Genomic DNA, 26,276 nt, shown 5'->3' on the forward strand with positions numbered 1-26,276 from the left:
AGTGATACCTCTGCACCACAGGACCCCTTACACTCTTGGCCCTGTGGACTTGCTTTCTTGGGAATAGATCTAACATCCTCAGGAAAGGTGTGAATGCAGCAGTAGTGGTCAGAGCCCTGGGTTGGGCTCCTATCCAATCGCTTTCCCCATTGGGAGACAGAACCCACAGGAGAAGATATTTACTAGTAAAGCAACAGAGAAACTGAGAGTCAGAGACTCACCCAGAAGAGGGAGACTGAGCTAGCACTGGTGGGTCTTGAATAAGTAAAGAACAAGGGGACAGCTCTAATGGGGGTGTGGGTGGGTCAAAGCTGATCACTGGGATTGCACTCTGCCAGTCCCGGGGAGGGGCGGGGGGGTGGGGTGGAGAAAAGTAGTTTGCTCATCACCACAGGAGGAACTCCCTTATTTTTCTCCTGAATTCTAAGTCTGCCTGATACCTGCTCTCCACCTACCGTTTGGTGCCTAAAAGGGAGGCCTCCCACTCCCAGCCACCAGCCAAGGCTGCTAAATATTGTGAGCCCTCTACACCACAGAGATCACAGGAAGTAAAGTGATGCTCTGTGGAGTGTGGAGAGGGAGACAAGGGCAAACAGTTGAAGAGATGCGGTTTAGCCAGAGGTCATGATGCTGCATGTTCATCTAGACATCTATAGAAAGTGAGCACAGAGGCACGAGGATTCATGAGGAAAGAAAGGAGCAGAGATCTAGAAAGTCTGTTCATAAATCAACCAAAGAAGGCACTAGCAGAGCCACACTATACAGCCTTTTCCATTTCAATTGCAAGTGCCCAAACAAAACTCAAAGGTAAAAGCATCAAGCTAGCCACATCTATAGGAGCAAAATTGAAACTAAACAGAGGGAATGTGAACTCAGAGGTCCACTGGAATGCCCAAGAACCTTCAGTCACCGGCAGGCAGAGAACAAATTACAGGAAGGCTCTGACTCAGGAAGGCTGTGGACCGAGAAGGGGGTGAGGAAGGCACCTGGTGGATATAGTGATGCTTTATGAAGTGTGGAGGTACAGGAAGGAGACATCTGGGCCATCCACCTAAAAGTCACAGCTTCTGTATTCATGAATGCAGGGTGAAAAGTTCAGTGACTGAATCCATACTGTAGTTTAAATAGAACTGAGAAGAAATTTTGATTTTGTTTTATTGTGTAGGGTTTTGGGGTTTTTTTCCTCCTCTTTCTTGTTGTTTTCTCTCATCTTTTATTCTTCTCCTTTCAATATATATGAGAGGTGTCCATATACGTGAAAAAGAAAACAAGAATTAACCAGTGTTTTAACCTAACTAATACCTAACTAGTACTTTTCACGGACAAGTCAAGGTAGCCTTCAAAAAAATTGTGAATAGACAATTTAAACACAAGCTTACCACAAGCATATTCTGATCTTTTCTCAACTTTTCTCAATATCCAATTACACTTTCCTCTCTCTGCAATCCTTCTCTTGCTCCCACAAATAATATACTCTCTAACCTGCTTTCCACCAGCCCTTTACCCCGGTTATAAATATAATATCAACAAACCTCAGTATCTTTTGTTTTATTTGTTGTTATATCTTTCTTTTTCTTTGCCTCACCCTCCAATATTCTAGCCTACATGGCAGTAGTAATGTCACAGATTCTCGGGGTCATTGAAAAATGGGTGATGTAATGAAAACAAGTTTTAATGTACATGATAGATATAAGTAGGCTCTTTAGATGCTGATATAACTGGAAGATGTTCTCTTCTTGCAACACAATGACTGATTCTGTTATAATTATCTTGAATAGGTTAAAGAAGTGTATAAATACCAAAATAGAACCACAGTCAAGATTTTGGCATTAGGAAGCAGACACTAACCAAAGAGATCTCCATACTAGCTACAGAGTTTTTCTATTCTAATTGGTCCTCAACCCTCAATGCTCAGCACACACACAAATAGAAACATGAAAAAAACAAGACAACAATATACCTTCAAACATAATTAACTCTGTAAAAGCTGATCCCTTGGGTGCTGATGAGGAAGAAGCAAAAAATAAATGAAATGTATGAAGGAATAAAAGAAGAAACAATCAAATGAAACAAAATAAAAACATGATGAAAGTCACTGAGCTCAAAGATAATGTAACCAAATACATAAGGGACTTAATTGATGAAATGATTAGTGAGCTTAAAGAAGAAACAAAAAAGAAGTTGAGTTAACTAACATGATATAAGACGTGAATGACCATTTTAGAAAATAATTTGAGACCATAAAAGGTATCAAACAGAAATCCATGTCATAAAAAATTTACTGAAAGTATGGGCAGCAGAAATGATGAATGCTAAGCATCAGAACTAGAAGATAAAGTTGATGCAAGAGACCATATGTACTCAGACATATGGTAGAAACAATAAGAGACCATGAAAACTGGCTCCATCAGCTCCTAGAGAACTCAAAGTAAACTAATCTAAGAATTATAGTAGTTAAAGAAAAGTTAAAGGAGAACAAAAAATTAAAAAATATTTACCAAAATTAAAGCAGAAAATATTTCCCAGCTAGGGGAAAGAATTCAACTTCCAGGTAAATGAGGCTGGTAGAATCCCAGGAAGGAACAATCAAAAACAGTTCTCCATGATAAAATACCATTACAACTCCAGAAGTTCAACACACAGATAGACTATTTAAAGCTGTTAGAGCAAAGCCAAATAACTTATAATAGCAAACATATTGCAATGTCAGCAGATTTCTCAACACAAACCTTAAAGGGCAGCAGAGCTTCGAGTGCTGTTTTTCAAGCCCTAAAGGAAAATAACTTTCAATCAAGATTATACTGTAAAAATATCTTTCAAAATTGATGGAAAATTAAAAATATTACATGCAAAAGAGCACCTTAAGAAATCTATGACCACCAAATCATCCCTACAAAACATACTCATAGAAATCCTAGACAGAGAAAATGAGAGCAACAACACCAAAGAGACTAAACAAATGAATACATCAAAAAGTGGAAAATAAAAGAATCAAAAACAGAAAAACAATGCAGTGACAGGTATCAGTCAATGACTTTCAGTAATAATTCTCAATGTAAATAGTCTTAACTCCTGAATCAAAAGACATAGATTTACATATTGGATAAAAGACAACACCCAATTGTGTGTTGCATATAAGAGTCACATTTTATCATTGAAGAAACACAAAGTGAAAGATAAAGGGTGGAAAATGGTACTGTAAGAAACAGGAATTTGAAAGCAAACAGAAGTATCTGTCCTATATTCACACAAACTGAACTTCAAGCCAAAACCAATCAGAAGAGAAAAAGAAAGTCAACACATACTGGTAAAGGGAACAATTCAACAAGGAGATAACAATAATAAATATATATGCACTAAATGCTGGTGCACACAACAGTATAAAGCAAATACTACTGGATGTAAAAGATCAAATAAACATCAACACAAGCATGAGAAAATTCACCATCACCAATAGACAGGTCAGTCAGACAAAGTCGCAAAAAAATGAGAGTTGAACCAGATGTTTGAAGATATGGTCTTAAAAGAGTGGCCCACCCCACAACAATAGAATACACGTACCTCAGCAACTCTTAAAACTTTTTCCAAAATAGGTCACATCTGAGGCCAGAAAAGCATACTTAAATAAATACAAAAGAATTAGAAGAATTTAATGTGTATTAATCAGATAATAATGCAATGAAACTAGAAATCAACAGCAAAAGAAATCACAAAAATTATGCAAATGCATGTTGATTAAGTGATAGGCTCTTGAACAATCCATGAATCACAGGAGAAATCCAGGAAGACTTGAAAAAATTTATGAAAAGAATGGATAATAGCTGTACAACATAACAGAACATATGGGACAAAATGACAGCAATCAAAAAAAGAGTATATAGCTGTGTATTCCCAGATTAGAAAAGTAGAACAAATCCCCCTCACCCAAAAAATGCATGTGAAGGTCCTAGAAAAATGAGAGTAATCCAAATCCAAAACTGGTACAAGGAAGATTTTAAAGATCACAGCAGAAATTAATGAATTTGAGACTTTAAAAAAATGCAAAGATCAAAGAGTTCTTTGAAAGAATAAATAAAATAGACAAACTTTTAGCCAATGTTACCAAACTAAAGAAAAGAAACATATCAGTGAAATTATAAATGCAAATGGTAAAATCACAATAGACACCATCAAAATCCAAAGGATTATGAGCAATTCAAAAATCTGCATTTAAATAAATTGGAGAATTTAAGAAATGAATTGAGTTTTAGACAAATAAACTACTATAACTGAACCAAGAAGATATAAAAGCCCAAAAGAGTTCAATAACTGGCAATAAAATTGAAGCAATTAATAAAATCCCAGGACTTAATGAATTCACATCTGAATTTTACAAAACTTCAGTGAAGAATTATTTCCAATATTCCTCACACTCTTCCATGAAATTGACAGAGAAGGAACACTATCAAACTCATTCTTGAAGCTAAGAAAGACATAACAGCACTTGAGAGAGAGAGAGAGAGAGAGAGGCATAGATCAATTTCCTTAATGAACATAAATGCACAAATCTTTAACAAGATAACTGCAAACAAAATACAACAAATCATTAAAAAGATCATTCATCATGATCAAGTTGGTTTCATCCTAAGAATGTAAGGATGGTTGAACATATATAAATCACTAAATGTAATACATCACAGAAGTCAGGCTGAAACTTCATGATTGTGTCAATAGATGTAGAAAAACTTTTGACAAAATCCAACATCCATTCATTATTTTTAAAAATTGACAAAAAAGGGCCGGGGTTTTAGCTCAGTGGTTTCACTGCCTGCTGTGCAAGTGCAAGGACCCAAGTTCGATCTCCGGCACACACACACACACAAAAAAAATTGACAAAAAAACTCTTTACATTAAAATAGAAGTCCTTACATTAAAATGAAAAAGCCCCTTTGGACAAATCCATTGCAATTGTTTCAGAGGGAGTCCATTCTCAAATAGCTAAACTGCACAGCACAGGGACTCGCCAACTCATAAGGAGTACCAATAAGCCACAGAAAGTTGGGAGGAATCAGTACCACATATGGCTTATAAGATTTTTCACAGAAAGCTGGTGAGACTATCTTTTTTTTCAGAGGATGATAGATGTCCCCTTTTAAAACTGGACTTCTGCACACAGAACTGTTCCTTCTGCTATGGCACTGAGAAGTAAAACTGGGCATTTGGTTTGGTTTCTTCTCCCACAGTGGCTGAGTCCTAACTACTTCCTTCCCTTCCTCTTTCATCTCTTCTGTCATTCCCACTCTACCTGGTGACTTACACAGGGACATCAAGTTTTATAAAAGATCTGGAAAGGAGTGCTTTAGGGGCTCTCTCCTCCTTCTCCATGTATTGGAAGTTTTAAATAAGTGCACCTTGTCTGAGTCTTAGTGGAGGCCTGATCAGCCTCAACCAGACTTGGGAGGGGTTTTCACCTCCTGTATCCAATACCAACCCCACAAGACCTACAGGGCATTGTGGGACCTGGCCTTAACTGCCATTTTAGCCCCAGCAAGAGAGAGGCTTTGGGGAACCTATATGTGTTTGAGGAGTGGTCTTACCAAGGTTACAAAGGCTATGAAATCAGATACAAATGTCCAGGGTGTGACCAGGAAGTCTGGACAGGTTAGGTCATAGCTCTACTCCATTAACAGGTAAGATACAGATAAAACCCAAAAATGGTGGAATGAGCTCTGCACGTGGGGATCTTAGGCTCCAATAGGCCTCCTGGAAGGATGGGCGATTCCCTGTCTATATGGGAGAAACACTCCATATGGGGTCACCCATTGGGAAGAGGTTTCCATTGAGTCCTTTTCTCTATTTCCCACAGTTGGGAAATGGATCTTCTACTGTCCCACCATGTTCATTCTTGAAGTGTTTGCTCAAACATTGGAAAGATTTAGACTCTCAAACCTTAAGAAGAAAAGCCCTCAGTTTTTATTGTAGTGATGTCTGGACATTTTACCTGCTAAGGGATCAGGAAAAATAGCCAGCCAGGGCTCTCATAACACTGTTTAATTTACTTTTCTCATTGCTCAGACAAAATACCTGATGCCCAAAGCTAAAGAAAGAAAGGTTTTCTGTAGCTCACAGTTTGCAGAGGTTTCAATTCATAGTTGGCTGGCTCCAAGGTAGGGTGGCATGGCAGAGGAGCATCACAGAGAAGAAATAGTTAAAGGCAGCAAGCAGTGAAGTAGTAAAGCAACAAGCAATGACAGCAGCCTTCTTTCTGTCCATTATATTTTATCCAGGCTACACGCCTTTACGGCAAATAGTACTCACACCCAGCATGGGCCTTCCCATTATCCACACCCAGAACTATCCCAATGCAATCAATGTACTAATTTAGTTATCATGCACTCTTTATATATATATATATATATACACACACACACACACATACATACATATATATATACATACATATATATACATACATATATATACATACATATATATACATACATATATATATATATACATACATATATATATATATATATAATTTTGTGTGTGTGTGTGTGCCAGGGATCGAACTCGAGTCCTTGCGCTTGCGCAACAGGTGGTGAAACCACTGAGCTAAATCCCCCGCCCCTAGTTATCATACACTCTCTTTTTTGTTTTGTTTTGGTTTTTTTTGGTACTGGGGATCAAACTCAGGTCCTTGGTGCTTGCACAGCAGGTGACGAAACCACTGAGCTAAATTCCCCGGCCCGATATCATACACTCTTAATCCCAGCATCACACACCCCAGATCCAAACGACTCTGCAAATCCCCACCTATGATCACATGAGGCTTTGAGAGGACATCTAGATTTAATCCATAACAAATACTATACTCCACTTAGATTTATTTTGTAAGAGAGAAGAAAAATGAAGTAAAATTGCCTTATGTACAGCTCTTCTTTACTCTCCATGACTACTCCAATGGGGCTTCCAAGTGTTCTTTAGACCCTTCACTCTTAGCAGCCTTGTCCCAATTCCTTAGGAATCATACACTCCAGAAAAAGAATTGAGACCTAGTCCTGCCTTATTCAAAAATTGGAGCACCAGTACTGATGGCCCTACCAGGGAGGGAACTGCTTCTCCACTCCAATTTGAAGGGTGAACCAAAATAGTTTCCTTTCACTTTTTTGGAATTGGGGAAAATTAAGTGAGACCTGGGGAGTTTCACAGATGATCCTGATGACTATATTAGAGCTTTTGGAAGAGTAGCTTCCCTGTTAGAAGGCCCTAGAAAATGTGCTCCTTCCCCTCACTGAGACTCTTAATCAGGGAGAAAAGGACAGAGTTTAGGACTTGGACATCCTGGCTGGCGATGTTTACTCTGAAGCAGAATTGGGAACTCAAAGAGAAGAGGGAGAACCATAGGTTTATATCTCAATCAGAGCTGAGGTGGTCCCTATATATAAACCACAATGGAACTATGGGACTCCACAGGGATAGGTGACATGCCTTTATTTACTTTATTGTATTAAAGAAGGACTAAATGGAACAAAGGTCAATCTTATTAATTATGCAAGACTGGGACAAATCTACCAGGAGGAGAAAGAACCTCCTCTGTGTTTTTACAATGTCTGAAGGGTGCCATGACCAAATATACTTCATTCAGTGCTGATATTGTGGCAGGGGAAATTCTTATCAAGGATAAATTCCTAACCCAATCAGCCACTGATATTCAACACAAGATTTTAAAGCTGGTAGCAGACCCAGAACAAGGCCAGTTGGGACTAAATGATTGCTTAAGAGAACCCACCAAGGTCTTTTATAATAGGAATATAAAGGCACAACAGGAAAAGAAGGGGAGATACAGGGAACTGGTAGCTACCCCACAAGGAGTATAAGGCACAGGACCCAAATCAGGTGGTAAGGGATACCTCTGTCATCATTGCCCAAAGACTGGACATTTCAGAAAGGAGTACCCCCTTTGCAAGAAAGGAAATGCCACATGAAGTAGGACTCAATGCAGGCAACCAGATCCTGCATTGCCCTTAATCCTGTCAGCAGTTGGATTATCATTTCTAGAGGAGCAGAATACATATGACCCCTAAGAAGAGTCAGAAAGGAGATAAGGGTTCTTCAAAAATTAGGAGGAAAACAACCTCTGCAGTGTTCCTAGAATCTAAATAACAGGCAGCCTGACCTTGCATTTCTAACATTGTCCACCCTAATTGTTGCAATATTGAACCCAAACCCCTAGTGACAGGATAAACCAACCAATCAGGTAGGACTGCATGCAGAGGGAAGGACCACCACTTGAATCCCATAAATATAGGACTGCTGGTTCTATCAGTGGTTACCCAGTTTTGGGGCCCCCACTGTTTAAAGTGACTTTGTATCTCTTCCCTCTGCCTTCTATAAATAAACTGTACTCTCACTTTGCACTGCCTTCTAATTCCTCTTCCTATGTCAGGGAGAGAGAGAGAGAGAGAGAGAGAGAAGCCTGGGGAAACTCAAGGGTGGGCTGGAGACCCCAGTGCCACTCAGCGACGTGACATCAGGAAAACAATTCTTTTCACAGTAGTTTTTTAAAAGCCTACAAATTAACTGAAACATGGAAATTAAAGTCGTATATAATGAAAAACATATTGCTCTGAAATAAGAAATTGAGTAAGACATTGGAAAATGAAAGAAATTCTTTGTTTTTGGATAGGTAGATTTAATACCATTAAAATGAGCATATTACTAAAAATTATATGTAGATTTAATCCATTCCTCATCAAAATACCATAAGTTTTTTCACATAACTAGAAAATTAATTGTGAAATTTATATGTAATAAGAAAAGTCTCAGAATAACAAAAGCAATCCTGGGCAACAGGACCAAGGCAAAAGACATTACAATCCCAAATTTCAAAGCTATTGTAGTAAAAACAGCATAGTACAGTCACAAAGAATAGACATATGGACCAGTGGAATAGACTAGAGGATGGAAAAATAGCCCCAAGCACTTTCAGCCATCTGATTTTCAACAAAAAACCTAATAATATATGCTGGAGAAAAGGGGGGAAAACTAGCTATCCATTTGTAGAAGAACAAATCATAATTCAAATCTCTCAACTGTACTAAAATCAATCAAAATGGGTCAAAGACCTATACATAAAAAGAGAAACACTGAATCTGATGGAAGAAAAAGTTTGTAAAATTCTTGAACACTTAGACCTAGACAAGGACTTTCTGAACAGAACCTCAATTATAGAAAAATAATATGAAGAATAAACAAATGGGATTATATCACATTTAAATGCTGTGCACAGCAAAGGAAACAACCAACAGAGTGAAAAGACAATCTAGAGAATGGGATATTTTTTAACAGCTATTGCTCTCACAGATGAGAAATATCTACAGTATATGAAAAGCTCAACAAATTTATACCCTCACAAATTCAAGACCTAACCAAAAATGGGCAATTAATATGAACAGACACTTTACAGAGGAAGAAATCAAATTGTCAATATTTACATGAAGATTGTTCAGCATATTTGATCATTTAGAGAAGTGAAAATCCAGTAAGAATAGCTTTCTTGAAGGATTCAATAAAACAATAAATGCAGCTGAAGATGTGGAGAAAAGTAATTCCTTCTACTTCGCTGGTGAAAATGTATACTAGTTCAATCAGTATGAAAATAAGTATGGAGATTTATTTAAAAACTAAAAATAGAAATACCATTTGACCCAGCTATACATCTCCTGAGTACCTTCTCAAAAGAGCTAAAGACATCATACTTCAATGACACATGCATGTATTTGTTTATACTAACACATGGGCTATATGCCCATCACAAGATGAATGGATAAGAAAAATGTGTTATGTCTACACAATGGACTACCTCTCAATCAGGTAACTTTGAATCATTTTAGGAAAGTGAATGGATCTTGAGACAGTAATAAATTAGTTACAACAGGTTAAATATAACATGATTAAATATGTTACATAAAATATAAATAATTTCAAGAGGAAAATTTTTAAAAACATGTTAAGGAATAGGGAGATAGACTATGTAGGCATAGAAAAGAGATCTAAGGAAAGAGTGAGGGGGAGAAGGAGAGGCATAAGGGAGAAAAAATGATCAAGATGAGATATGTAGATGTATCAAACCCACAGATGAATATAATCAATATGTATCACAAGCATATAGTAATAAAATTTTAATACATTTTTTAATTTGTAAAGAGGACATTTTTGTATTTGGTACTTGAAAAATATATGAGTGTGTTACATATTTCTTTTTTACTTTGTATTTACCACTCTTTTCTTTTAATATTCAAAATTTTTAATTTTTTATTATGTCTTTTCTACCTTTCCCTTATGATTTATTTATTCATTTTTCTGTCTATTTCCATGATTGTAATAGTAAAGCTCAATTGTGAACTTGACTGGCTGTCTATTGGATTAGAAAAGCACACTTCCAGGTGTGTCTGGGTGGGTCATGGATGTGTGATCTTGGTTAGTATACTCGATCTCTCTCTCTCTCTCTCCCTTTTTTTTCCTGATCTCTTGCCTCTTCCTCTCTGGCACTGTTCCCATGTTCAAATTTCAAGCATCCATGAACCTAGCATATTTGTTCCACCAAGTCCTTCTGCCATGATGTTTCTCTCTTAAAACCAGCTAGTCATGGACTAAAATGATGAGTCAAATTAAACATATCCTACTTTAAATGTAAGTGTCAGATAATATGTCTCAGCATGGGGAAAGTTATACAGAAAAATTTTAAGAAAAGTGGGTTCATTCAAATTATCAGAACCGGATGGCAGAAAAGTTTGGACAAAGTTGGAGAACTCAGGTAGACAAAGCCTCTAAGGCAGAACTTGTTGGGTGATTCTGTTCAGAGCTCAAAGAATCAGAATATTGGTAGGAATATGGAAAGAATAGGTCAGGTCAGAAGGTTTTAGTTGGAAACAAATACCCTGTTGGCAAATAGACTATAGGAAATGCTTTGTTTCACTCTGGCAAAAAAAATTGCATCTACAGTATGTCTATATACTGATTTTGTGGAGGGCTGTGATTAAGGACAAGGGTCTAATTGATTCGTGGAAGATATTTCAAGGAAGCCTAATGTTCAGGACATTTTAAGGGTATTCCTGTCTGTTTTTAGCCAGATTTATGGTGAGATTTGGGTGTGAAACATACAGTAGAAAAAATTTTAAAACTTGAATGTTTCCCCAAAATGAATTCCATGTAAAGCTGAGGCTATAGGAGGCATGGTTATTGAAGAGATTAGCACCATTCAAAAGAAATTAAGTACTTGGAAAAGAACAAGAAGAAAGATGCCCAGAGAGCAGCTCAAGAATCTCCAAGAGCACACCTAACACAGGTTCAAGGTGCAAAATATAAATTTGTCATTTGACAAAAGAATTACTGGGACCCCTTCTGTAGGAGTGCCTCCTAGGTAACTGGTTCCTTGGAAATCATTTCACGGTGCTCAACCATCTAGATGCTGCAAGACAACTGAAGCCAAAGCTCAAGGGCCATGGATGCTGTCGAGCACAGGGTAAACCACCAGATGCTGGCTGGTGAGGCACATGGAATCCCAGATTTGTAAGACTATGGCGGCTGCCATCTAGATTTCAGAGGAAGTCCTGGGACTTCAGGCAAACATTTACAGAGAGAGAATGCATGACGATGTGGTATTAAAGGCAAAAGTGTAGTGAAGACCTTGGGAATTAAGACATTCCAGGAATGTGGAACATCTTCTAAGGAAGTCTTCAGGCCTTGAGCAGAGCCAGCCCAAGAGAGAGTGTATGTGGTCTATATCCTGGAAGGTCATTGTGGGGATCAGTCTCCAAACCATCTGAAACTCACTTATAATAACTATGTGCCCTGAATCCTGGATGCGGAGCTACAGAACTTAATGTTTGGTCTACTGTGTTTAATCTTGATTTGATCCTATTTTTTTATTTTCCTCTATACCTCCCTAACACCAACATCAATTGGAATGGCAAGGAAAAAAGTAATAGAATAACAAAAAGTTAAAAAGTAATTAAGAAATAATGGAAACCAATACTCCGTGGAACAAGAACCTGGAAAAAAGCAGGGGTAGTTATCATATTTGCACACAAAGCAGATGAAAAACCAAAACTAATTAAGAGAGACAAAGAAGGCTACTACATCCTTGTAAAGAGAACAATCCAAGAGGAAGAGATGACAATCATAAATATATATGCACCAAATACTAACGCACCCAACTATATGAAACAAATATTAATGGACATGAAAAATCACATAAGCACATATACAATACTAGTAGGGGACTTCAAAATCCCAGCATCACAAATAAATCAACTAGACAAAAAATCAACAACAAGGTTCAGGGATTTAGCTCAGTGGTACCACACCTGCCTGGCCAGCACAAAGTCCTGAGTTTGATCCCTGGTACAAAAAAAAAAAATCAACAACAAAATACTAGAACTCAATGGACTTAATAGGTGTCTATAGAGTGTTCTGTCCCACAAAACCAGAATACACATTCTTCTCAGCTGCACACAGGTCATTCTCCAAAATAGACTACATGCTAGCTCCTAGAATGTGTTTAAGAAAATACAAAGGAATTGAAGTTACATCTTTTATATTGTCAGATCATGGTGCAATGAAATTGGAGATTAATAGCAAAAGAATACACAAGAACTTCACAAATACATGGAAGTTGAATAACACCCCCCTGAACAACCAAAGTGTCACAGATGAAATTAAAGAAGAAATTAGACAGTTTCTACAATTAAATGATAATTTCAATGCAACATACAGGAACTTATAGGACACAATGAAAGCAGACCTATAAGGGAAATTCATAGCAGTTAATGCCTATATTAGGAAAACAGTGAGTTCAAATAACCTGATGCTGAACCTCAAACACCTAGAAAAAGAAGAGCAAGACAAATCCAAAGCTCATACAAGGGAGGAAATTATAAAGATCAGAGCAGAAATCAATGCTATGGAGACTAACAAAATGATACAGAAAATCAACAAATCAAGGAGTTGATTCTTTGAAAGAAAAAATGAAGTTGACAAACCCTTAGCCAACTTTATCAAAAAAGGAAAGAAAAGGCTCAGTTCCATGCAATTATAAATGAAAAGGGTGAAATTACAACAGATCCAATAGAAATACAGAGGATCATCAACACTTACTTTGAGAACCTGTACTTCAGTGAGATGGAAAACACAGAAGAAATGGACCAATTCCTAGATACATATGAATTACCAAAGTTGAACCATGAAAATATAAAAATTCTGAACAACCCAATATCAATCAATGAAATTAAAAATGTAATTAAAGCTTACCAACAAAGAAAACCCCAGGTCCTGCTGGCTTTACTGGTGAATTCTACAATAAATTTCAGGAAGAGCTAATGCCAGTACTTCTCAATCTCTTTAATAAAATAGAAAGGGCAGCAATATTCCCAAATTCATTCCTGGAAGTGAGCATTACCTTGATCACAAAAGCAGAGAAAGACTCAACCAAAAACTACCAGCCAATCTCCCTAATGAACATAGATGCAAAAATCCTCAATAAGATACTGGTAAAAGGAATACAGAGAATTATCAAGATCATATACCCAGACCAAGTTGGATTCATCCCAGGAATGCAAGGATGGCTAAACATACATAAATCAATTCACAGAGTCAAGGATAAAAAACCATATGATCATCTCAATAGATGCAGAAAAAGCATTCTACAAAATCCAATATCCATTCATGATTAAAAACTCTGCAGAAAAATTGGAATAGATGGTTTTTATCTCAACCTGATAATGTGAATGTATGAAAAACCAACAACCAACATCATACTAAATGGTCAAAAACTGAAATCTTTCACATTATATCAGGAATAAGACAAAGATACCCATGATCACCACTCCTGTTAAATGTAGTCCTGGTAACATTAGCAGCAACAATTAGATAAGAAAAAGGAATAAAAGGAATAAAGATAAGGAAGGAAAAGTTAAACTATCATTATTTGTGGATGACATGATACTCTATATAGAAGACCCCAAAAATTGCCACCAAAAGACTCCTAGACTTAATAACCAGATTGAGAAGAGAGAGTAGCTGTGGATACAAGGACAACACTAAAAAATCGATGGCCTTCCTCTACATGAACAACAGAATCACTGAGAGAGAAATTGGAGAAAAAATTCCTTTCACAATAGCATCCAAAAAAATGAAATATCTAGGAATCAATCAAACAAAAGAAGTAAAAGATCTCTACTTTGAGACTGAATAAAGAAAATGTGGGGGTTTTATAAAATGGAATACTACTCAGCCATAAAAAATGAGAAATTAGAGACATTTATAGCTAAATGGATGCACATTGAGGTGATACTTTTAAGTGAAATAAACAGGACACACTTGTGTAAATACCAAATAGTTTCTCTAGTGTGAGAAACTGAAAGTGTAAATCAGGACTAAATGGTATAATAGATAATGTGAGATAGGAAGAAAAGGGGCAAAGGGGAAGGGGGAAGGGGAGGGGAAAGGAAAGAAGGGAATGGAATTAATATGAGAAAATGAAAAAGTGGAAACAAAGTCTTTGTAAATAGGGAGGGATGGAGGGTTTGAAGGGAGAGCAGGAGAAGAGGGAAAAATAAGAACCAAGAGAGATTATCTAAAGGTGCAAATTTCCAATGATGAATGTCATTATAATGTATACCTAAATTGTACCAATAAAATAAAATTTAAAAAAGAGAAAACTATAGCACTCTGAAAAAGAGATCGAAGAGGATATCAGAAAATGAAGACATTTCTTGTTCTTCAGTAGAAAGTACCAATATAGTGAGAATGACTCTACTCCCAAAACTGCTGTATAGATTCAATGCAATCCCAACTGAAATTCCAACAGCACACTTCACAGACCTGAGGAAAACAATCACCCTCTTTAATAAATGGTGCTGAAAAAACTGTCTCACCTTGTCAAAGATTAAAATTAGACCTTTATCTCTCACCATCCACTAAACTAAAATTGAAATAGATGAAACATCTAAATATTAAAACATAAACACTAAACTGGCTGGAAGAGAGGTTAGGTAGAACTCTTGAAGACACTGGCATAGGAAAAGACTTTATGAACGAAACTTCAGTCACACAGGAACTAGCACAAAGAATCAATAACTGAGATCTCATCTTATTAAAAAGCTTTTAAACAGCATGAGAAAACCACCAACAGAGTGAAGAGACAACCCACATGTGTGAAAAAATTTTTACCAGCTGTTCCTCAGACAAAGGTCTACTATCTAGAATATATAAAGAACTTTAAAATATCAGACCCCCCCATATTTAAAGATCCAATCCAAAAGTGGTCTTCCGAAATGAATAGACATTTCTCAGACAAAGAAATAGAAATAGCAAATAAACATATGAAAAAATGTTCAACATCACTCTTCATCCAAGAGATGTAGATGAAAACAACACTCAGATTCCATCTCACTCAGAATGAATGGCTGCTATCAAGAAATCAACCAATGCTGGCTAGGTTGTGGGGAAAAAGGAATACTTCTCCACTGTTGGTGGGAGTATAGACTGGTGCAACCACTATGGAAATCAGTGTATAGATTTCTCAAAGAACTAAGAGTAGAGGTCCTATTGGACTCAGCTATTCCCCTAATGAGTATCTTCCCAAAATATTTAAAAGCATCATACCACAGTGATATATGTGCACCCATGTTTATAGAGGCACAGTTTGTAATAGCTAAAACTTGGAAACAGCCCAAATGCCCATCAACTGGTGACTGCAGAAAGAGATGTCTGCTTTTTTAAATAAAATGGAGTACTACTCAGCCATAAAGAAGCATAAACTGGAGGTATTTATAGCTAAATATATGCGCATTGAGGCCATACTCTTAAGTGAAATAAATAGGACACACATGTGTAAATAATGAATAGTTTCTCTGGTGTGCTAAACTGCAAGAGTAAATGAGGACCAAAATTTATAATAGATAAGGTAAAATATGAAGAAAAGTTCCAAAAGGGAAGGGGAAATAGGGAGGGGCTGGGAGACAGGAAAGAAGGGAAGGAAAAATTATGAAAAAAGAAGGAAAAAGCAGAAACAAAATTTTTGTAAATAGGGAGAGGTGGAGGGGTGGAAAGGATGGAAGGGAAATGGCAAAAAAAACAAGAACGTAGATATATCATGTACAGGTACAAATTCCCAATGATGAATGTGATCATAATTTATACCTAAAATTTACCAATAAACTTAATGTAATAATAATTTTTTAAAATACACTGAAATTCCATCTCACTTGAGGCAGAATGGCTTTTATCAAGAAAATATAAAATAAAAAGGTTGGTGAGGCTATAGGTAAAAAGGAATCTTTGTACACTATTGGTGAGATTGCAAATTACAATAGCCACTATAGAAAACAGTATGGGGGTTCCTTAAAAATCTAACCTTTTTTATACACCCAATGGAATCAGTTAGAATATGAAAGAAATACCTAGATAGCAATATTCATTGTGGCATTATTCACAATAGTCAAGATATGGTATCAGCTCAGATATTCTGCAAGAGATGAATGAATAAAAGTGGTGTATATAGACATGGAATATTATACAGTCATAAAAAACATTAGAATTATGTCATTTGCTCAAAAATAGATGTAATTGAAGATCATCAGGTTAAATAAAATAAGCCAGTCTCAGAAAGACAAGTAGCACAAGTTTTCTTTCATATGAGGAAAGTAAGACATTAAAAAAAAGACAAGAAAATAGAAGAAAAGGATCTTCCCTAGAAGTAGGTAGAGTATAGCAGTAGGAAAGGTGGAAATGATGAATGTATGTTTGTATATTATGGAAATGTCACAATGAAACATCAATTTATATAAGAGGTACTAATAATTATAATAAGTTTATATATATATATATGTATATATATGACACACTGGGCAAGCATACATGCAAATATATAGCTAAGAAATCTGGAAAGAATTTATAAATATATTCAACACTTGTTAATATTCCATATCACTTTTAGGTAGCAAAATACAAAGTTTAAGGTTATCATTTGTTCTGAATATCAATCAATTTTAACTTTACTGGGAAAAATTCATTTTCAGTCCTCCAATTATGAATTTTGTGTATGACTTTTCTAAAAGTAAACTCCTACCCTTAAGAATTGAAAATAGCCTAATCTGTAGGAAGTCATCCAAAGGTATACGTCCTGGTCTCACTAAATGTTATTCAGCACGCTAATGAAAGGACGACCAACAGTTTTTTGGGTTTTTTGTTTGTTTGTTTGTTTTTTGCTTATTTCCACTTCTTGGACTACTTAAATGAAATAATTAATTGCCACACTGTACAACTTACCTGTCCAGAAAGATACACCCCCAATAGCCATCTCCTCTGTGAAAATGTTTTGAATGCCTTGAGGCAAACTTTACACCCTATTCCAGCCTGTGTATTTCCTGGTATTATACCAGCATAATATTTTATACTTAAGGGCAGTAATTGTGTAAGGCTGGTCTCTTTACTCCATAACTCACAGTACTCCTGATGTATAGGGGCAGGGTTAAGTTGCATCATGCTTAGGGAAGCCTAGTTTGAAGCCTAGCTCCATTATTTAATAGGTATATAACTTTTGACAAGTTATTTAATCTGTCAGAGTTTTACTGATCTCATCTTTTATCCAAGAATAATGTCTAAAATAAAGTTTTATTTTGAGGAGTAAATGAAGTTAAAACATACAAAACATGTATTACAATAAATCCTCTCAATAATAGCAGTAACAATGTAAAGATATCAAGAACATATATATGTTAGTCAGCTTTCCATCACTGTGACAAAATGCCCCAAATAAATAACTTAAAGGAGGAAAGATTTACTTTGCTTCAGAGCTTCAGACATTTCAGTCCATGAATATTGGGCTGTGTTGTTTTGGGGCCTTTAGTGGAGCAGAAATCATGGTGGAGTTGCTGACAGAGCAAAGCTGCCCTTTCATCACAGTTAGGAGGTAGAAAGAGAACTAGAACTAGAGAAGAGGGGGCTGGAACAAGATGCAGTCCCTGAAGATAGGTTCCCAAGACCTACTTGCCCCAACTAGCCTGGCCCCTAATAGCCTGTTCAGCTATTCATTCATTCATTGATAAGATTAGTGCCCTCAGGATCAAATCACTTCTCTAGGTCCTATTTCTGAACATTGCTGCATCAGGGATCCAGGCTTCGGTATGAGCATTCTGAGGGTATTTAAAATCTGAGCCATAACAATAGAAAATTACAGAAGGAAATGAAATTTAGATAGGTAAGGATAAACATAGGAGCTTTGAGAATTTCTCAGGATGTTTACTGCATCTGTATCTTTGTATATTTCATCAGGCCATGAATTGTTAAATGTGTCAAAGAAGTTATTGTTTTAATGTTACTGAAAGCAGATGCTGAGGAAGTGAGAATACATTATTTTATCAGATTCAGCTAATCAAAGGAATTCACAAAGTTATTCAAGTTTCTTCAAAATTTAACCTTAAAAGATTTTCCTACATGGTTCCTCCTTTGGTCTTTCACTTAATCAATTACATAAAATGAATTTCCTGAAATTGTATGAGTGTCAGGCCCTCCTACCCAGATATTATGGATTTAAAAGTTATATAACTACTTAGCTGTTATCTTTAGAAGAATATATTTTAATGAGCAAGAACTCCTATTTTTGGTGGTAATATAAATAACAATTCTAGGCACAAGAGTGATGCAAGAGACATGAAGAAATTATTGTTTTCTCTAGTGTACTTACACTCATCTCAGTCACAAAGAAGAGATTACGGAAAAACTGCTCTACTAATTTTCTTCCAAACTATCAGTCTTCTCATTTTGTGAAGGAAAAATAAACAAAAACTAAGTAAGTTTTAAAGACAGACAAAATAGGAGCTTGAATTATAATAACAAATTAGTGGACTTCTTCAGAGAGTTTTTTTTTTTTTTTTAACTGAAAATCTACCTTTAAAATAAGAGGAAAAGCCAGGCATGGTGGTACATGCCTGTGATCTCAGCACTGAGGAGGCTGAGGCAGGAGGATTGCTGTGCATTCCAGGCCAGCCTGGGCTACATAGTGAGTTCAAGGCCACCCTGAACTACATAGTGAGACACTTTCTCAAAGTAAAACACAAGCAACAAAAAAAAGGGGAAAAATATCAAACTGTTCTCCAAAGCGGTATACCATTTCAACACAGAAGTGGGATGCCAAGAACCTTTCACTATGTTGGACTTTCATAAATTTAATTATATTTTAAAAGCAGTAAAACGGGTAACAATTCAAAGGACTTTTGAGTTCAATATACATTTTTGGTGTAGAAATTCAGGAGCTTTCCCTTTGTTCTATTTTATGAGCTTATATTTTAATAGAACAAAGCAATATTTGGCTAATGGTAGACATTTTTTCTGTAAATAGTCTATTCTATGAAGCTACATTTGGAATGTCAGTGTTTGACTGTAAATTACATTATTATGAATAATAAATATATCTAACACACTGACTGTATACTTTATGTCAGATAGTATACCAAGTGTTTTGCATGGGCTATCACATTTGATTTTCAAAAGACACAATTGTATGCATATTTTCATTGTCTTTCTTTTATAGAAAAAATGTTAAAAATGAGATAATTTGCCAAAATTAAGTGATTGAGCCTAGATCAGAAACATTCAGTTTAACTCCAAAGCAATTTATAAGAGCTCTACCATCAGCTTTCCCTCCTTTAAGTAATATGAGAAAAAATTTACATTCATATATGAAAAGATTTTGTTCATTTAATAAGCAAAGATACAATTCCTCATTTTGAGTGTCCCAGTATGAATAAATTTAAAAACTGATATTTCTTTCATACTTTTAACAGAAATTGTAAAAGCCTATCTTTGGAAATATAGAGTAAGTAATGCTTACCTTACTTTTCTTCTTTTTTTGAAAGAATTAGGTTGCTTGTTGCTTTAAATCTGAATTTGCATAAATGAAAAATGCATTTATAATATTGTTAAATCTATTAAATTCATCTATCACTGGTAGGTCCAATTTTCAGGGATAATGAGACATTCCAAGGATGAAATAATGAGATTAATCTGGGCTTTCTCAAATAAATCTGACAAGGCTCATTGAAGAGGTCACTTCAGTGGAGCTACAAGAAGGGTCAACAGGGTAGCCATGGTTTCTATCTCATTTATTTCTCTCATCAGAAACAGTATATAATTATATATTATCTCTTCAAATAAATAAATTAAAAATCCGAAGGGAAACAAACTTCTTTAAAAAATAATGCTTAATTAACATAATACTCTTCCCTACATTTTAATGAATAATCAAGAAATTTTCTTGACTCCAAAGGGGTTGCCAGAATGAGATCAGATACCAGAAGTGGTTTGAGTCGGGAAGTAGCACTTAGCAATTCTGTCCCAACATTCCCAGCTATTTAATTTTCCTCTCTTGCAGTCTTTCTATAAAATAGTTAGCAGGAAACATGACAGTCAACATTTCTTTGACAACAGAACTATAGTTTAATAGAAGATAAAACAGAATTTGTCCAAAGATAGGTTGCAGTTTTTGGAGGGATCAGTTTGCTGTCTTGGAGAAGATGAGTGAAATTTTGTCTTCCAGATCCCAAATTCAGGTGTTTTTATAATTTTTTAAAGCCTAAATGTAAAAATATAGGTTCACTTTGGGGTCCTAAGTGTATTAGTTATAAGCTCTGAATTTATTAAATTTTTCAAGAAAAGAAAGTGAGATTAATAAGAGGACCCACTACTAGAATCAAAAATAAATCATATGAAGAAATGAAAAACTTGCTATGAAACAGTATCTCCCAGCATTTATATGTGACTGATTTTATCAGATATGATGATCACAGCATTTCAGATTTAGAAAGATTAATATGTTAAAAGAAGCACTAATCTAGAGATTGTAATTGTCTTGTCAATTACCCAATTATTTAAACTGGATAATTTTAAAATCAGATTTAGAATTAAACCTTTCAAGATTGCACAATGATCTTAGATGAGTGGCTTATATCAAGAGATTCTACCCAGCTATTCTTTTTTTTTTCTTTAGTAGACAATTTATTTTGATAAACTTGCTCAATAACAAAAATACAAATGAAGAAAATTATGTTCATTTTATACAGCTGTATTAACAATTTGTTTTGAAATTATTAATTGAAAAATGTTATAACCAATTAGAAAACAATTCTTAATAAAGTTGGGATAATATACAGAACTTGATCACAAACTTTAAAATTTCTTGAGGAGATACAACTAAAAGTTCTGTGTAGGAAGTTCTCCCTACACAGGCCACTTTTTTCCTTCAAATATTTTTATCCTTCAAAATTTTTCTGAATGACAGTAGAATTGTGAATGTAAATTTAATTTTTAAAAGATCAAAGTGGATTGATAAAAGTTACTACAATCAGAGTAACTTGTGGCCAGCAGTCTTTTAACAAAGACAAAATGAATGCAACATGGTCTTCCTATGAAGCCCACGATGCAAAATAATAGCTAAGAATATATCCAAAGTTAGTTTTTGACACTTTTTCTCAGCTTTTTCTCTAAGTCAAGAGATTGTCACCAGGACTATTTATTTCACTTAAGAGATTAAACAGTGAATTCATAGCACATCAAGTGGAGATATCAAAGCTTTAGGCAAAAGGGTAAAAATCAATGAAGTGTTTTGGTCATCTAGAACATTAAAAAGAAAGAAAAAAAAGACAACCTTCAAAAACAAAACCAGTGAAACAATGTAGTCTGTAAGAAGTGGAAGAGTTAGAAAAACTACATACACACATTAACAACATAGAACATGGATTACCTTTGGAAAGAATCATCCTGAAATGTTTGGTTTTAATGAATTGAAGATTTTTCTGTTTACAGATGTTTAGGCATGTTAAAAAGGAGCTTCCAAAAATTTCAAACTAATTCAGTCTTGTGCAAATAAAACCTACAAATAGTTTTCAGCAGATTTTACAGTGATAGTCTTAGGTATGAGAAGAATGCACACTCTGAAAACAATGTACCAGACAAAAGTTTGACAAATGATTGCACCATGAAACAGTGTTTTATATACAGTTTATAAGATATGATTTCCTGCTATAAATTAATACTGTACTATATAGTACTTATAGTGACCTTTTGAAAAGCAACTGCTGACAGTTGGCTATCTTTTCACTTACAAGATTTATAGAAACTTATATGAATGAGTCCATTTCACTGTTTGGTCTGGAAGAGCACAAAGACTTGACCTCACACACTACTAGATGGGATGTCTCAGTCCTGGGTTAGAATGCTGGACAACCAGAGGGACATTTCCCCTGCCAGTCCTTTACACAATGGACCTCCAAGACAGTGATGAAAGTAAAGACAATAGGATGGTTCGGGTAACAGATACAAATAAAACCTTAAATTCTGTAATCTTATATGCAATACCACTGTAAGTGAAAGAAGTAAACAGTGGGGAAATTCTTAGCAGCTGAGAAACTTTCTCTCCCCATGCTCATGATCCAGTGAAAAATATTTTGAGAAACTATTTACAATAAAATCCATCTTTTGGAAGAGAAAAGCTCTTGGTCATATCATAAATTAATTTGAACAATACTTTGCAAACACTTTATCTCAGTGGTATAACAGTGATAACCAAAGCTTTCCTTCAGAATGATCTATTTGATTGAGGGCTAATCAAGTAACAGGAACTGCAATCCCAAATGTCCACAGAACATATCTGGTGTATTCTTAGAATTGACTAGACATCATAATACTTGGGGAGAGGGGGGATGGTCTTCCTTGGATTTTCCAAAGGTTTTTTTTTTTTTTAAACCCGGGGAAGGAAAAGTATAATATTCCCCTTGAACACTCAAGGAATGCACCATAGGGTAGTTCAAATCCCCCCCTCAACTCCCAGTGAGCTGAAATATGAGGTTTTTACAATGCAATACTGTTGGACTTACATTTATGGTCACATATATGCATATCAAACAAGCCAGTGTGAAACACATCAAGCCTTTCCATTTCATACTATGAATATCTGAGGAAGTAACCCCATCCTGGAAGTATCTATTCTATTTTTTGGTAATTTACCTTCTTAAAAAACAGTGCGTTTACTTCTGTTTGTGTGAAGCATGGGCTACATAGGACTCTACCTCTACTTAGCAATAGGGACATTTGGGTTGCCATTTCACTATTAAGAGAAAAAACTTAGCTCTATTGCCATGAAACACCCTTCTGCCCACATTTTAAACAGGAGATTATCTATAGTGTTCGCCAGAAAAAACAACTAAGCATTGACATGAAGGCATGGAAATGTGGAAAAGAGAAATACTGTACTTTAAAACTACTTCTGAGTTCAAAAGTTAGCTGTAATCTTCTTTTAGGGAAAAACTTAAAAGCTGTGGGTTTAGTACAGCCTTTAACATAAATGCAAAAATGTTAGCTTTTAGTAAACAAAGGCATATAGCACATAAAGAAAATATTGTATTGCTCAAGTATTTGGTAAAGATATATTAATAATGCTGACAGATTAAAAGACTAGAAATTTAATTTTTATGGCAGAATGAAATTAGTATAAATAGCTAAAACAGCCAGATATTTGCTACTGAACTTTGTAGTTATGTAAAGTTGTGTGCTTGAACATATAAAATGCATTATTAATGTTCAGACCCAAGCCAGTAGAAAAAAAGAATCTCTATACAATAGACAACAGTTGCCAATAATTTAAATAGTGTCAGATTCCCCAAATTATAAGGTTTGACATGATCTTAACTTCTACTATCATATACAAATAAATTAACCCTAGAAAGAATTTTTAGCTTAACTTAAAATTGCACCTAGAAATGTATGGGATTATTTGTACCTATTACAAAATCCTGTTAAAATCAAGGGCTGCTACAAAGAATGAGGTAAACTGAAGACTCTCTCCACTATGCAGCCTTCAGATAAATGGCTTGTTTTCTATTGAGTTCTAGGTTTGCACACCACAGTGTGTTGCAGGAAAAGCATTCAGAATTATCTTCCAAGAACTGTTTGCATGTGTGCATACATAAATTTACACACACACACACACACACACATATACACACTATATACGGCATCAGCAAAATATATATATTATATATATATGTATATAAATATAAAGAAGATTTCCCCCACCCACCCCAAACAACATGTCTTTAGTGTTTGATTTCTTTTTCCTTGTTTTGTACACAGAAATTGGGAATTTCAGAATTTTTACATATATTTTAGCAAACAAGTTTTGATCTGTTGGCTTCTTGGTACAGTAATGCAATGGCAATTCATTCTGGTGCTAAAAGCTTAAACCGTTACAAGAAAGTTGTAAATACTAATTTCTTGGGAGGTGAGGCCAGCCCCACATGAACTTCTCTTGCATCCCCTCTGGTCCATCATGATTCATAAATACTTAGACTGTTTTTTTATACCTCAAATGAATTTTTAGACATTAAAAACGGAACAACAGAGTCACAAAGGGCCACATGCTTTTCAGTATAAAGCATCTCCTTCACTAGGTTGCTGTGACAGTGCAGACTGACTGCCTGATGTGCTCAGGAGATTTAGTCAGTATTGTCTGTATTTGGTTATGAAAAAGGCTCTCCTCAATTTTTTTTAATCCAAAGTGCATAGTGAGAACAAATCAAAGAATTTTTCTTTTCGACATCAGTTTCATCTAAGCATCTTCCTATGAGAAGACTGCTCAGATGCCTTGACTTTGTCCTCCCACCCTCTTTAAAAAAAAAAAAAAAAAAGAATGTCAAGCAGTTTAGACATTCATCAGCCTGGTAAACAAACTTTGCCAGCAAATAGAAATCCTACTATTGTAAAGAAAATTGATAAGACAAAAAGTACATATGATGACCCAACTACTGTGTTGTTGGGTAATTTATAAGGTTGACCTCCGACTTCATTGATGTAAAATCCTATTGGAAATATTAGGGCAGCCATACAGAAAAGGATCATTCCAGTGAATGCTATCTAACGAGCATATTTTGTAGCTTCTCTTTGCCAGTGGGAAGCCACCAGCAAACCACATGTGACAGTCAATGAAATGATTCCCATGATGATAAAAAACAGTGTGGTGACCCACTCGGGGGGAAGCCGGGGAGGGATGCATGTCCGGTCTCGTCCATGGATCGTTTGACACTGTCGCACAAGGCCCACAGTGAGTGCTCCCACGGACTCCCCGGTGTTGATCCAGTCCGGGTTGGCGATACTGGCGATGGCGAAGATATCGGCGGCCAGAAAGAGACATCCTGAGATGATGGTCAGTTTATCCATTTTCCCTCCCCACTACCCCCACCCTCGAGCCCCCGCGCAGGCCGTGGCCTCCCGCCTCCCTCCCCATGGGCCGGAGACCCCGCGCCGCCGCCTCGCACCCCCTCAGCCCCCGCGCCTACCCAGCTATTCTTGAAAATGTTGCATCTGTCAAACCACAAACTGCTTTTGTTGTTTAATAATTCTATAAGAGAGAAGCTCTGCCTACATGATTAAGTGAAAAATCATCTTACTCTTCACTTCTTTAAAATAGGGAACCTAAACAATCTCACATGCTTTTTGTCATCTTAATTTACTTATTGACAACAAGTGCACTTTCTGTCTTCTTCCTAAATGTAATTCTTAAGCCTTAGAAGTAGCTTATTTTCATGGCACAAAAGGTCGTGTCATTCAGAAACCAATCATTAAGAGCAGAGTAAATGAAGCCCCCAACCTCCAAGACTGATGAATCACAGTGAAAATAGTTTCATTGTGATCCATTATCTCCAACATAGCCCTTAACATAACAAAAGGAAGAAAGGAAAAACTAATGTCCTTTTCACGGATAAAATATTACTAGGTACATCATTCTTTTTTTCTACATTACACATTGCATTTCAAAAAGAAAAGAAAAATTGGAATAGCATTGTATTGCAAAGTAATGCTAATGTATCTGCAATCAAGAAAAAAAAGTCTAATTTTTTTTATTATAATTACAACCAGCACATGTTGGGATTCTCAAGTGAGAATGTGTATTGTGTTAGAATAAAATAAAAAGTATTTCCTTTCATCATCACCATCAAAGTACACAGAGCTGAGAAATTTGCCATTAGATAAAAGATTAGTGGTAACACTGATTTCACTGTTTACATGATTAAGTGCCCCTGTGTGGTCTAATGTATGTTAGGAGATGCCTCATTTTCTGAAGGTGAGACACTGAGAATACAAAGTAACAATGAGGAAGAAGATAAAAGCTTGCCTGTGGCAAAACATTTTATAGGGAAAAAAACATCTTGTAGTGACAACCATTTTTATTTATGGAACTG

At 35.7% G+C, this 26,276-nt stretch overlaps 1 pseudogene; it reads right to left on the minus strand.

The window, feature by feature from the left end:
- Nucleotides 1-24,701: 24,701 nt before the first annotated feature.
- LOC101715003 (uncharacterized protein C16orf52 homolog B pseudogene) lies at nt 24,702-25,254 on the minus strand (annotated as a pseudogene).
- Between the last annotated feature and the right edge of the window lie 1,022 nt (nt 25,255-26,276).

Source organism: Heterocephalus glaber, unplaced genomic scaffold (genome assembly GCF_053883595.1).
Source record: "Heterocephalus glaber isolate CG9 unplaced genomic scaffold, H.glaber_assembly_v1.0 deba00001442, whole genome shotgun sequence".
NCBI lineage: Eukaryota > Metazoa > Chordata > Mammalia > Rodentia > Bathyergidae > Heterocephalus > Heterocephalus glaber.